Source organism: Octopus sinensis, linkage group LG2 (assembly GCF_006345805.1).
Source record: "Octopus sinensis linkage group LG2, ASM634580v1, whole genome shotgun sequence".
NCBI lineage: Eukaryota > Metazoa > Mollusca > Cephalopoda > Octopoda > Octopodidae > Octopus > Octopus sinensis.
Genome location: NC_042998.1, coordinates 177,324,747 through 177,338,233, shown reverse-complemented (window position 1 = coordinate 177,338,233; position 13,487 = coordinate 177,324,747). Strand labels below are relative to the sequence as shown.

General features: G+C 36.7%; 1 protein-coding gene across 1 annotated transcript in view; it reads left to right on the top strand.

Moving 5' to 3' along the window:
* The window catches only part of LOC115208779 (pyridoxal-dependent decarboxylase domain-containing protein 1), a 131,090-nt gene extending 118,563 nt beyond the window's left edge, over positions 1–12,527 (top strand). The window contains exon 26 of the mRNA XM_036500475.1: positions 12,509–12,527. The gene's annotated coding sequence lies outside the window, so the exon portion shown is untranslated. The remainder of the gene's footprint in view (positions 1–12,508) is intronic.
* Positions 12,528–13,487: the final 960 nt, after the last annotated feature.

Sequence of the window (13,487 nt, the reverse complement as noted above, 5' to 3'; positions counted from 1 at the left end):
TGGAAGAGGAAAAACAAAACAAAACAAAACAAAACAAAACAAAACAGAAGACAAAAGATACAAAACAAGCACATTAAATAAAAAATAAGCCTTTTAGAATTTGTTATAGCAAGAAAACGAGGGATTATTGAAATAAAACTTTTGGAATTATAAATTGTTTTATTCATTCATTTATTTACTTTTTTTTTACTTGTTCCACCTAGTGGGCTGTGGCCATATTGGAGCGTTGATATGTTTTGGTGGTGGCAGTGGGGTTTCCTTGCATATGTGTTTGTTCATGAATGTAGGCGCAGGTGTGGCTGTGTGGTAAGTAGCTTGCTAACCAACCACATGGTTTCGGGTTCAGTCCCACTGCGTGGCATCTTGGGCAAGTGTCTTCTGCTATAGCCCCGGGCCGACCAATGCCTTGTGAGTGGATTTGGTAGACAGAAACTGAAAGAAGCCTGTCGTATATAAGTATATATATATATATATATATGTGTGTATGTGTGTGTGTTTGTGTGTGTATGTGTGTGTTTGTCCCCCTAGCATTGCTTGACAACCGATGCTGGTGTGTTTACGTCCCCGTCACTTAGCGGTTCGGCAAAAGAGACTGATGGAATAAGTACTGGGCTTACAAAGAATAAGTCCCGGGGTCGATTTGCTCGACTAAAGGCGGTGCTCCAGCATGGCCGCAGTCAAATGACTGAAACAAGTAAAAGAGTAGTACTGAAGACGTTATGAATATGTCATTTCATTATACTCTTTACTCTTTTACTCTTTTACTTGTTTCAGTCATTTGACTGCGGCCATGCTGGAGCACCACCTTTAATCGAGCAAATCGACCCCGGGACTTATTCTTTGTAAGCCCAGTACTTATTCTATCGGTATCTTTTGCCGAACCGCTAAGTGACAGGGACATAAAAACACCAGCATCGGTTGTCAAGCAATACTAGGGGGACAAACATCCATGCACATATATATATATATATATACATATATACGACGGGCTTCTTTCAGTTTCCGTCTACCATTCACAAGGCTTTGGTCGGCCCGAGGCTATAGTAGAAGACACTTGCCAAAGGTGTCACGCAGTGGGACTGAACCCGGAACCATGTGGTTGGTAAGCAAGCTACTTGTTTTGATTATGAGGTGGTGATGTGGTTGTTCTAGTTGTTGTTTTCTATTGGGAGTTCTGAGTTTTGGTCATCTTCCTACTTCTGTGATCTCTGCCAAGGAAGAGACTCAGAGTACAGTCGTTGCTGATTGAACAAAGTATTATGTTAGTGTTTGTAGCGGTGCCAGCCTTGTTTTTGCTTCTGTTTTGTATGTTATACAGTGATACATTTACTGTTACATATACCAAGGGTACAGTCGTCTACAAGAATTCCTGCATACATATACAGTGCACAGTTACAATGTGCAACCTCGCGTATTTAGCATCGTCAAAACCACCCTGAAGGTTAAGATTCCTTTTCAGGTTCTGCAAATTCTCCAGCTCTGCCCAGTTGGTGACCATCTTTCTGCTCTCATGCAAATATCCTAGACTACATCCATTGAATGCTATTTAGCCGCTTAGTAAAGACCCACACCAACCTCTAGTTCACGTATGCGGTGTATCTACTTTATGTCTTTTCTACTGCTACTAATAATGGCTTCCCTCTATCCTGCTGAAATAGCTATCTGTGTACACCTTCCATTCAAGATTGGGTGCACTGATCTCCCTCTTAAAGTATCGCCTACTCTCCAAATCCGGCAGTAGAGATTGCATAACCCTTTCTAACTCAGAACTGTGACCTCCAGAATTTCTTCCCTGCCCATGTGGTTTTTTTCCCCTCTAGATGTCAATCTACTAGGCCCAAACCAAATTTCGAGTTCATCAAACTTTCAATAGGTCATAGATACTGATTATTCTGTAACTAACAGATAAAAATAAATCGGAAAAAAATAACCATTTTTTCTTTTCAAGCTGTTGATAATTCTGCAAGTAAATTTTAAACGAGAAACTTTATATTTTCAAAATAGATGTTTTTGGGTGTCAGCAAAGCTCTTAGAGGAATTAATTTTTATTTTCCTTTTTTTTTCCATAGCAGTTGTGCATACATATCTCTGAGAGATATTAACTTTAGTGAAATTACTAGATTTATTTTAACCCTGATCGTAGTCTTAGTTCGTAAGAAGCTTAAGTTTACGATTCATCAAATCCTTCAACCAGAGACAAACCCATGTATTTATAAAGAGAAAGGTGTATTTTGTATAATCAAAACTTTCTTCAAGATATTAACGTTTAATAGCTTTAAGTGGAAATAAACTATCAAGACTGTTTTAACTTCTACTCAATGGCGATTGTTGGATTTTTCTGTAAGAGAGTGAGTGTGTGTGTGAACTTTTGTTAAACTGTCTCCTGTTAAGCTGGTTATCAAATAGATGTGTTAAGAAACGAAGCTCACCCATAATGTCGGCGGATTGAAAGACGCGATGCTTCGACCGTATTTATTATACACATCGTTATTTTAATCTGTTGCTTTGGCAAGGTACTTACATTGATTTATTTTTAATCTGGTCAGCTTTAGCTCAAATCAGTGAATATCTTGCTCAGCGGTTTCTATATTACATAGAATTGGTTTCGCTCAGAAGTACAGTTATGTTCGTCACTGAGGTGTCTAAATGAGTTCGAAACACTGTGTCTGACGATCCGCTGACGTTGAGAAGGAGTTCGTGATTTTTATTGCAGAAGTCATTTTGAAAAGTTTCTCTGAGACAAGATATTACTGCCAGTGCCGTTCTACGTATACATTATGTTATACACGTTGTTTTAAGTCATTACTGCCCTGACATACCCAAGCTTTTAAGAATAAAGCGTTTCACTAAGATTTTTGAACTTTGTACGAACGCAGACAAGATGCACCATTTGAAATTAGTTGTGTAAGGAGGTCTGTACGACCGAGTATTCTGAGAGGCTTAATGCGTCAGCTACCAGTGCATTCCAAGAAATCGAAGTTCAGCATGTATATGTTTAACCCTTTGCCTGTCCAAAGTAGTACCATAAGTTTGCTTTAAACTTTTAGTTAGTCCTTATTTCATACGTTCTGGGGGTATTTTAGAGCTTTCTTTTAATAAATTCCAAGATACCCTGGCGGCTGATAAAAATAGGTAATGTGTATCATTTCTGATACATGGACGCCAGGGGAATGTGTCCCATGTATCACATGTGGCACACAGGACAAAGGGTTAAAAACTGTTTTTTCTCACATTTTATTCTCTTAGTGCATAAATACCAGGAAAATGTCCTCAAACTTTCTAGTGATGAACCAAAAGGCGCTGCTAATTTGGGACAACGCATCTTTCATCCGTATGATTGACAGCAATAACAACGGTAGAAAGTGCATGCTCTTTCTGCCCACTACCAGTACTTCTATTCTCAGAGCAAGGTATAACTGTAGTAACAGAATAAGATATAATTGCAGCATTCAAAAGATATTAGGATAACTTAACGATCTTGAAGAAGGCATGAGAGCAAAGGGCTCTATTATTGAAAACTACAACTCGTGGCCTGAAATATTCAATTTGCATGGACAAAACTTCTGTATAGTGCGGAGGTAGAATATGATTTTGAAGCATTCGAAGCAAGGGATATTCATTCTTACACTGAAGAATGCAAGTGAAGCATATCACAGAAGAATATATATATATATATATATATATATATATATATATATATTATATATATATATATATATATAATATATATATATATATATATATATTCCAGCTTAATCAACAGTGCAAAAATGGAAGCTGAATTTAGGAAGGAAAGAGAGGGTCTTGAAGATGACTCAAGATCTAGATGTCCTTCAACTGCCACCACTGAGGAAAACATTGTGTTCACCACATGCTGATGCACGACAGGCGATTGGCTATAAATCAAACAGCCAATGCTATTAGCATATCACGTGAGAGAGTTGAGAATATTCTGCGTAACGAACTTAGTATGACGTAGATTTCTGCTCGGTGAGTGCCACGTCTTGTGACACCTGATCGGAAACGCAGCCGGATGATTACATTACGGGAAAATCTGACATTGTTTTAGGTGCATCCAGCTGGTTTCCTTAAACGTTTCCCAAACCGGAATGAGTGTTGGCTTCATCACTTTGAGCCAGGGACAAAGAGACATTCCATGCAATGAGAACACCCCTCGTTACCTGCTCCAAAGAAGGCCAGGGTCGTTTCATTGTAGGTAAGGTGATTGCCTCAGTTTTATTTTGGGATACAAAAGGCATTTAAAAGGGCTGCATCATCAATAGTACTATGCCAGCTTGCTGAGGCAGTTATGAAAGGCTATCAAGACCAAGCGCTCAGGAAAACTGACGAAAGCAGTCTTGTTTCATTAGGACAATGCTCCAGCAGAGATGTCCTTACTTTCAACTGCTACTGTGCGTAACTGGTTTTGAACCGGTTGATCACACTCACGATTCTACTGGTTTAGCCCCGTTTGATTATCATCTGTTTTCCAACATGAAAAAACGCTTGGCTGGGAACCTGTATTGCTGTGATGATGACGTCATACTAGCTGTTGATGATTTTTTTTTCTTTGGCGAACAGGATGAACTCTTCTTCATCAATGGGATCCAAGCACTGCAATGCCGATGGAAGAAGTGTGTGGGCCGCAAGGGGGATCATGCTGAAAAATAAAACTCATTTCGTCACATTTCATGGGAGTATCTCGGTCAGCCAATGAATCTTTTAGCCGACACCTGTGTATGTGTGTGTGTGTGTGTGTGTGTGTGTATGTATGTGTGTGTGTGTGTGTGTGAGTGTGTGTGTGTATACGTACATGCATGGCCTTGTTCGGAACGCGACATTGAAAAGTTAAAACAATGATAAAACATCGATGTCTGTCGCTCCGAAAAAAGGAACCTGATGTGAGTTGTCTCGCTTGCCTATGATTTACTTTCAGGTGCTTTTAATACCAGCCGCGTTGAGAATGTATTCTTTTATGACTAAAACGCAACCACGAACTAACAACACACACCTTGTGTTTGTGTGTTCGATTTTGTTTATATATATATATATTGATGAGGTTGAAACAGACTGAATGTGTGGCAATTAGCAGTTTCTTTGATTTCTTCTGCCGAGAAACCTGGAATAAAATTTGAGAAAGTAAAAAGCTAAAGAAATGGAATAATGAAAAGGTATAAAAACACAACGAAATTTCAGTATTTTATCAGTACGGCTTGATTAGTTTAATTATCAAAGGATCGATAATTGTTTATGAGAAATTGATGGATGTTAGTAAAGCAATCGATTGCAATTTCTGCGAATGACATCAAGAGTGGATGTTGTCAACTCACTCATTTCGTAGATCGATACGTGCAATCAAATTCACATCGTCTGATTATTGATTCATTTTAATAATCAATAACCGATAAGAGATACTTTTATTTATATATGCATATATTTTTTTTTTACTTTGGTTTAAAATCGGTAAATTCAGACATTGCTTTGATAATTTAAAGCTTGTTTAAAATCAATATTATAAAAGAAAAAAAAATCCTAATCAATATATAGAGATTATCGAAAATAATAGCATTTTGTTACAAAATGTTATTGCGCTAATTTTTTTTTCCTTTTAATCTTTTTGCTCTCATCCATATTGGTGTTCACCCAAGGTTATTCCGTAGCTATCAATTTTATTTTATAGAATACTGTTAAATAAACAATGTTTAAACTGAGAACGGATATTAATTTCAATAGAAGACTATGTTTTCATATATGAAATTTATTCATTAATCTGCTGTAATATATCGCCCATTGCTTACTGTCTTTATGAATCACTTTTATACATACATGGAATCTCTTATAATAATCCATTTACAAATGTTTACTTTGATGAAAAAAAAAACAAACAAAAAAAAAACAGGTCCATCCGGTGGTGGTTGCTAACTACATTTCCTCACTAAATTTTTTGTTTAAATTTCAAATGTTTGTTCCGTAGTAACACAAAATCTATATTTGTATATCGAATTATGGAATTTATATACTTCATAGCTGCAAGTTATTGTTCATAGCTATCGTAATTTCATTAGCTTCTTGATAAAATGTATGTAGTTAGCCCTACAGACCTGAACCTCAGTAAACCATCAAATCGGTTATTAGGTTTTAGAACCTTTTATTTCATGCACAAGTATCGAAGTTCGAAAATAAAAAATGCAGAAACGGTTTCAGCTAAGGGTTGGAAATGCGTCGAAGTTTTTTGTTTTGATGGAAGTTTACATCTAATTGTACCATACTCATCATGGAACCGTTTAGTGCGAGTGAATCAGTAACATAGCACTGATATTGTTTATAGTCTGGGAGGTTAGAAGACAGGTCACTGGCTTATAAAACGTTGGCTGTCGATTAGTATATTACTGTACAACAATTGACTATATCTCTCTGAAGCTCTGTTCGAAGAACTCACTAAGAAGAACGTGATATAAAACTGACACATGCAAAGGATGATTTATGTCCTGCAGAGATGGAAACAAGAGTTCTGAGAAAGGATGCACCTATAAATTATCAATAAAGTTGTGCAATTAAATGTTTGATTAATGAAACAGAGTGAAAGGTGGGGTATCGGAATAGAACCGTATAACTGAAGTTAATCAAAGTTGAGATTTTGATACGTGACCGCTGATGTTTGTCGTTAGAATGCACCGAGACTTACCTGGCAAAGGGTCGACATTCATGTCCAGTTACCCTGACTTCGCGTTCTTGAAAAGCTACTTTATTTATGAGGCATCAGTTCGTAAGATGCACATCCATTTTGGCACGCCCTTTCTTGAAGTAAAATTTAAAAAAAAATTGCTTTCCCTTGACATTCGTATTTCTCTTTAGGATATCTATGGAGTGGTTTCAACTAGTACAGTGCTCAGGACCCTGAGAGCAAAAGAAAGATTTATGAATATCTGACGGGATTTTCCCAATAAAAACCTCATACCTCTTTGAACTTTTTGCAGATTCGACTGCTGGGAACTCAAAAGCGTCTTATTCAGCCTTGCAAGATTTTTATCGGAGGTCCTGACTCTCCTCATAATTTAAAATTTTTGTGTTCACATCCCTGTAAAATCCCACTAATTACCACAAAAAAATCCTAATCCATTCTTTGTTATTTTATAACTAAAATACTATGTTAAATTCTGTTAAATTCTAAAATATTTGTGAATTTAGATTGATTTCACAAAACAACTATAATGTATTGTTTATTTATCGACATATTTAGTGTTTTGTAGATCTTGACATTGTTACATAAATATATTTATTACAGCATTTTCATCAAAAATACTCTACAAGTAAGTAGCGATAAAATCTGAAATATAAAGTTGCTTAATGTCTTCTATGAAATCGAAAACGACATTAGAATTTCATTTGTAGTTGAAAAATATTAACCACTATAAAATCTTATCTTAAGGTAGTACACTCTGGAAATAGTTATCCTGCTGCACTAAGAATTTTTCTCTCTATTCTCTCGTGATTGCTAAACTACTAAATGTTCTATAAAGTAAAAGAAATGCACATATTCCATTAATTTTTTCCAGGCTGTAATTATCTTCCATTCGTAAGAAATGTCTCATTTCATAAAATATTTAATTAATATACCTCGGGTTACGTCATGTTGAGGGTTTCTAAAAAGAATGAAATAGTGCTATACTTGATTACCACCGAGTAGAAATTTTAAGAATTTCGTAATAAGTAAGCAAAAAAGTAAAAAAAACTGTCACAAAAGGGAGAAGTTATTCTAAGACATACACGACAACGACCGGCATATTTTGCGTCAGAATTTGCCTAGATGTATTAAGAATATGCGAATAGTCATTCGTGTGTAAATGACAAAATACCGGAACTTTAATTACACAATTAGTTATATTTATGTTTAATATATAATACATGAATATTGTTATTCTAAATAAGTTGAACATCTTATTCACAAGAAATGATATAAAAAAAAATTCTTGCATTCGGTCGTATCTTTTTCATAAAGACGATTTCTCCAAGACCATAATTTAGAAACTGAGAGAAACTCTTGGATTTTATACAATATAAAGCAAATCCAATTTGCAACTCAATTCAGCTCGAAATATCGGCGATCGAATCAATTACTACAGATGGAATGAATTAAGATGAGAAATGAAATCACTCTACAAAAGGATTATTCAAGTTTTTGAGGACAGGCAAAATATATAATCGCATTTAAGAAAAAATCCTTTAATATTTGCGCAGTAAAATATATCTATTCATTTTCTACATCCTAGTCGCGGTAGCATAATAAAAAAAGAATAAAAATGATGATTGTAAAATAATAAAAACGTACACATTGAAAATATTTAATCTGGGTATTACAGGTAAAGATATATAAATGACGAAATAATAGAACTTAAGTTTATCTGAAATACTGTATAATTGTTACCTCCCTGCCCAAACTCCCATTCAGTTAGAACGTCACATAACAATGTACTCTTTGTAAACGTGATTCTTCTCATTGTGCCTTGGTTTTCATCATTATTGGATTATGCTACCTCAAATTTTACATTGTCAAATAACTAAAAATGCAATAACGACACAAAGCCTCTCACTTCTTTGAATTCTCTTCCTTCCTTTCTTTTCCTTCTTCTACTTCTATCTTTCTCTACTCACCATTATTAACACCAACGTTACCGTTCCGTCGCCGCCACCACCACAATCAACAATGTCTTACTATTTGAATTACTCAGGCGAAATGCTTAGCAGTATTTCGTCTGCGTTACGTTGTGAGTTCAAATTCCGCCGAGGTCGACTTTGCCTTTCATCCTTTCGGGGTCGATAAATTAAGTACCAGTTACGCACTGGGGTCGATGTAATCGACTTAATCTGTTTGTCTGTCCTTGTTTGTCCCCTCTGTGTTTAGCCCCTTGTGGGTAATAAAGAAATAGGTATTAATATAGAAATGGTAAGGGGGAGATGAGCTGGTAGAATCATTAGACCGTTGGAAAAACGCCTCGTGTTATTTCTTCTGGCTCTTCACATCATGAGTTCAAATCCCGTCGAATCCAACTTTGCCTTTCATCCCTCCGGGATTGATAATATAATGTACCTATCAAGTACTGGGGTTGTGGTATCGACTTATTTCTTTCCTTCAAAACTTGCCGGAGCTATTCTTTTAATTATGGCAAAACTTCTCTAATTTTGTTCAGGACACCAAGTTTATATACAACAGAATTCTGTTTTTCTTTTTCACATGTGCATTTACATGCGATTTATACATATAAACTATTGATATGCATTGTTAGCTTCGGAAATACTAACTCAGAAACACTTTTATAAGAGAAATGTTTATATTTTATTTCAAAGGCAGAAACTACAACGCCTGAACCATCGCTTGTCTTTAATCAAAATCTAACTTTGTGCTTATGATGCAGGCTGATTTTTATGAGACACGTAAGCGTGCCTTATGACTCTCCAAAAACAGTAGGTTAGCTTGTACAGGTTTATATAGATAAGCGGCATACAAAGAACTCACTGCAGTAATCAATGTGTAGCGGACTCTCTCTCTACTATATATATACATGAATACGGACGTAGTAGATAACAGCTAACCTTCGGTTACCCTTTTGGACTCTGTTCTGTCCACTACTCTGATTGGTTTGTATTGGCGCAGTTTGTCTCTTGCTCCGTTGCGTGCCAATATCCAACTCAACCAATCGCAGCCTCCTGATAAGGTCACGTGAGACAGTCTCTTCCAAACATCCGGTGAGCCGATAGTACAGTATAAAATGCTAGCTTCGACACCGTCTTTCGACTTTCAGTTCTAGACCTTCTGAGGTCTAACCACGGACCACAGAGCACACAGCCAATTCCAGCGACAACACCACCGCAGCCACATGAAGACGCAGCAACATTCGTCCAACAGCATACGGCAGTCTCTTTCTCTCTCGCCTCCGTCTTAACGTCGTCAACAACATCTCCCTACGTACACAGCAACAAACAACCCTCGCACAGGTTCTATCTCAACACTGTTTGTGAATTACTTCACCATGGCTAACAGCAATACAACCTGCGAGAACCTTCTGTACCTAGTAACCGGCTCTGCATAGTAGCTACAGCTTCCTGCACGATATGTGCCTCAATTGGTTCCGCATTGCAGCCTCAACTTCTTGTTACAGCACTACAACTATCGTGTACCTTGGATACGAACTGGTATTTATCATCCTTGTGTCTGAACATTCTTCTAACGTCCTGTTATAGACTATTTCAATGCTCTGTACTTATCACACACGCATACACCCATGTTTGTACACATACACTTTGTATACAAGACGGCCTGTCTATTATTATGTATATATGACGCACACACAGACACATATTAACCTATCAATAAAATGTTTCTCTTAAACATTCTACCGGTTGTGTCTCTCTTTTCCTTCTGGCACCTATACTCATTCATACTTTTTGTATTTATTATAATTGACCGTGTGGTGTACTAAAGGAGCCGTTCTCGTCACCTCTCCTTCGCCCGGTCGTTCTACAAATGCCTACACTGGCCTCTCTTCTCTGACTGATTTCGACGTATGAGTATCCAATTGTTCAGTCAACTGGATAATCTTCTCATTGGATTAGTATAAGAAGTGGCTGAGTATTTCGATGAAATGTGTTACCTTAACGTTATTGTCAGGTAGAATCAGCGTGACGAAAGAATGAGAAGGCTGGGTGTTTAAATTATACATACACTCCATCCAACAGATTTCTATACAGTTTCCATCTATCCAGATTCACTCACAAGGCTTGTATCAATCCGAGGCCATGATAAATGCACTTGCCTTAGATGCCACCATGTAGGGCTGAACCTGGGTCCTCATGCATGCGAAGCAAATTTCTTAACCACTCAGCCATACTTGCATGTCCAATCAATGACGCAACCCGTTTCTATTGGATTCTAAATAGATAGCTATAATATTTAATTGGTTTTATACTAAAGACAGTATTACATGGAAGTGCAAGTGGAATCTCCTTTTCCCTAGTCTAGTTAATTAAGCAGCACCTTAGGCTCTAATTAATTGATTAAAGCAAGTTATATTGTCACACAATATTAATAAAATATTACGCATTTCTTTAAAACATCATTGCACGAGCCAACGACGGCGACTGTGCATGGTCGCTGAACCTACTAGAAATAGCAGCCATATTCCATCATATTGGCTGATGTAGTCCTAGACATACAAGAAAATGGTCACAGTAGGAATGATTTTAATCATGGATCTTCTCCATGAAAGTTGACCTATGTCTAAACAACAACAACAAACACACAATTATTATTACTTATCTGCAGCCTTGTGTCCAAATGTGAAGCAAATATTATTCGTCTGCAAGGTGGTAAGCTGGCTGAGTTGTTAGAGCGACAGAGAAAATGCCTAGCCATATTTCTTCTGGCTTATTACGTTCTTTGTTCAAATTTCGTAGGGATCAACTTTGCATTTCATCCGGCCGGTAACGAAAAATAAGAGTACCAGTCAAGTACTGGGGTCGATATTATCGATTAATGTTCACTTTCCAAAAAATTGCAGGCGTTGACCTAAGTTAGAAACCATTATTACTCATCTGCCAGCAAAGAACGTTTAAATACGTCACATACATTATGAATGTTCAGCTTTGCTCTTCAGTCATCTTTTGAGCAATGTCCACATCCTCGAGATATAAAGAAACAAAAATGCATCGATGAAATAGTGTCTTTTTATGGGATGGGAGGAGGTGAAATTTGTTAACAAAAGTTAATGATCCTCAGAAGCTGAACGCTGTTTCCTTTTTAGTTTCCTTCCACAGATCTCTCATCCTCTGGTTGAGATGTGGCCACGCTTCCGATTCTTCAACAAATCCTTGAAATTCCGAATTTACCGAACGCCCAACCCCATTTAAACAGACCCGTCATATCTGGCTGTTTTTATGGCATCTGCATTTTCTAGACCAACACATCAAAACACGAACACTGGTTTTGTAAGGGTTATTTGTGACGATTTATATTTACCGTAGTAGCACCCAAAAGCAAAAAGCAAAAACAAAAAAAAAAAAGAAAAATCATAAATACACAAATACTACTAAATTTGTACATTTGTGCAACCATATTTGAGCGTGCGCGCACACATACACCCACGCAAATTAATTTTGATATGGATCAGATAAAATGTTTCTGGTTGAACATATCAAATGATCTTACTTCCCGTCTTTTTGAATCACGTGCTCTATGGTTCACCTTATGAATATTAATTCAAGGTGCCTTATGAATATTAATTTAGATTTATAATCCGCAATGATATGTGCTCATTACTCATTACTACATATAAATTGGAAAATATATTCATTTTCAGATGAGTGAATGATGTTATAATTCACTTTCAATATGGCTCGAAGCAAGTTAAGTCATGAACTAATTTTTAGATTAGAAACTGATTAATTAATATTTCTTTGATGATTGGTTTATATAAAACTCTAATCCGATTATTTTTATTACATGCCATCTCAGTAGTTACCCCATCTCACACAAATCGAATGAGAAACAGCGGACAGAAAGATTCCATGATGCTGCACAGATAAGTATCAACTTCTCAAGATGATGGTTAACTTAGATAAACTTAGATATGTTTCGACCAGAGATTGGTCCAGGCCATGTCTAACTTAATAGCACCACCTGATAGGTTTATTGGAATCCTGTTTAAGTCAAGTTGGTCCATTCAAGTAGTGAGTTCTTGTTGGGTGAGTTGTATCCAATTATGGGTGGCTTATCTGGTATTCTTTGAAGGAATCTATCCAGACTCCGTTTAAAGTTGATGGGATCCTTTTCCTCTTTGATCTCTTTCGGGACAATGTTAAATAGGGCAGGGCTTGTTGAGGAAAAGAAATTATGTTGCAGTGTACATGTATGCTGTGATCTTGAATTGGGCAGGGGACGTATGGCCCGTGGTCCCAGTCTTGGATGAACCTTGAAGCTAATAGAGGTAAATTTTCGACAGTTCAGTTGAAGTTCCTGTTTCAATTCACGCTGTTTATTCTACATTATACTATCGATAGATTTTAAATAGTTTAAATCTTCAAATTTCTTCTCAGCTAAAAATGTAGGATTATTTTTGTGAACCAAAATAAAAGAATATCAATTTCGACGCTGAGTATATGTCGGTAAGTTTTTCACAATTTCTTTGGGCGTTATTCTTTTCCCATGGGTATGTGTGTGTGTTTTTATGTTAACAGTTTATATCCTAGGGCAGCTACCACAACAACCAGTTACATCACATGCTTTTAATCCAAACCTAAATTTGTGTTTATAAGATGCAGGCTTTGTGTGTTTATGTGTATGTGTGTGTTGATCGTTGGTGTTCTAAAGTTGTAAATGAAAACATCTACAATTATGGTACCTACAAGAATCATAGCAATCTTACACATTATTATCGATAAGCATCGTCATCAGAGAACGGACTTTTGTGAAAAAAAATATCTGGCGTGTCCCA